This window comes from Dromiciops gliroides, chromosome 3, assembly GCF_019393635.1.
Source record: "Dromiciops gliroides isolate mDroGli1 chromosome 3, mDroGli1.pri, whole genome shotgun sequence".
Classification (NCBI taxonomy): Eukaryota; Metazoa; Chordata; class Mammalia; order Microbiotheria; family Microbiotheriidae; genus Dromiciops; species Dromiciops gliroides.
Window position 1 is genome coordinate 342,262,813 of NC_057863.1, and position 1,979 is coordinate 342,264,791.

At 51.6% G+C, this 1,979-nt stretch overlaps 1 pseudogene; it reads right to left on the reverse strand.

The window, feature by feature from the left end:
• Window positions 1–413: 413 nt before the first annotated feature.
• On the reverse strand, window positions 414–1,531 carry LOC122749951 (annotated as a pseudogene).
• Between the last annotated feature and the right edge of the window lie 448 nt (window positions 1,532–1,979).

Sequence of the window (1,979 nt, forward strand, 5' to 3'; positions counted from 1 at the left end):
TGCCCCTTACTCTTCTTTTTCATCTCCATTTCCTGGCTTCCTTTAAGTCACAGATAAAATCTTACCTTCTATAGGAAGTCTTTCCAAATCCCTCTTAATTCCAGTGCCTTCCTTCTGTTGATTATTTCTAATTTATTCTGTATTATAGCTTGTTTGTCCATACCTGTTTGCATGTCCTCTCCCCAATTAGACTGTAGGCTCCTTGAGGGCAGGAATTCTTTGTTTTTTTTTCTTTGTATTTTCAGCCATCAGCACAGTGCTAGTCACATAATACCTTTTTTTTTTCAGTTATAAATACACTGTTTGGTGAGGGGGCTTGTTAGAGGTGAGAAGGATCGTTCTGTACACAGATGATCAATATTAATAGACGCTAATTGACCAGACTGGACAGAGACAGACACAGACACAGACATCTTGTACTCTCCCCCCACCCGCCCAGCAGAGCATGGCACGGGGAGCCCCTCGATCACGTCCTGGGTCTGGTAACACTTGGTCAACGGGCGGGATGGCTGGCGAGGGGCAGGTCCTCAGTCGGGAGGGGGTGCCGAGTGCCAGGCGATGCCCTCAGAGCAGGAAGAGGAGCACCCTGGAATGGGCGCTTGTGGCTTTGAAGTCCCTGGGAGAAGCCAAGGTGGGCCTGCTGATCTCCTCACACATCGCTCAGGGCCTTGCGGGCAAACTCGGGCGGCACGAAGGCCGCGCGGTGGATGTCCGAGTTGTGGTATTTGGGGTTCATTTTCTCTACTTGTTCCTGGGTCAGCTGCTGCACCGGCTCCCGGAAGTTAGTGCTCGGGTTCTTGCTGCAGAGCATGAAGCCAATCTGGCCGCTGGGGTAGGTGGGGATGGTGCAATAGGCGTATTCCACCACGGGGAACAGGGACTTGCAGAAGTGACGCATCTCCTTGATGAGGTCCAGATGCAACCATTGGCACTCACTCTGACAGCAGAGGATCCCATCATCTCTCAGCGCTGTCTTCATCAGCTGGTAGTAAGACTCTTTGAACAAACTCTCGGCAGGACCCATGGGGTCTGAGGAGTCGGTGATGATGACATCGAAGGCGTCCTGGTTCTGTTGCATAAATTCAAACCCATCACGAACGTGCAAGGTCAGCTTGGGACTGGAGTAACCCACGGCCATGCCCGGCAAATACTTCTTAGAGACCTGGATCACGTCCTCGTCGATCTCACACTGGACCACAGACTCCACAGATGGATGCTTCACTACCTTCCGAAGGACACCCCCGTCCCCACCACCAATGATGAGCACCTTTCGTGGGCTGGGATGGCTGCAGAGGGGCAGGTTGGCAATCATCTCCTGGTATGAGAATTCATCCCTCTCTGTGCACTGGATGACTCCATCCAGCACCAGGACGTTGCCGTAGGTCTTACTGCGGAATACCAAGATCTCCTGGTAGCGGGAGCGCTGGTGGTGGAGCAGCTCGTCCACCTGCAGGGACATGGCCTGGCCCGGCTACAGGCTGCACGTCTCCCGGAACCAGCCCTCGCGGATGGCTGGGGGCCCGGGCTCCATGGCACAGGCCGCGGCGGCCGCAGCACAACGGGGCCTGCAGCGCCCGCCCGTCTGCCCTCCTGACAGCCCGCGCCGCAGCCCACATAATACCTTCTTAACAAATGCTTTTTAACTGACTGAGCTCCTTTGCCTCTTGAAAGAAGGATAGGAATTTAAGAATACCTCAAAGGACCAAGGTGTGTCAGTTGATACAGTGCATTTCTTTAATTCATGAAGCAAAGAAAATAGAGATACTATGATGAAAGTTTTAATTTCAGAGCAAAATTAGTTTTATTTCAAAGTCAATTAATCCACCTGGTCCTTCTATTGTTAAGTCTCCATCTTCTCATCTGCTAAATGTAATAGTACCCATATGATGTGCCCCTCAGGTACATGATTGGATGGTGAATTCAGAGCTGCAAAGGAACTCAGAGTCCATTTGCTCCAGGGATTCTTAACCATGGATTCA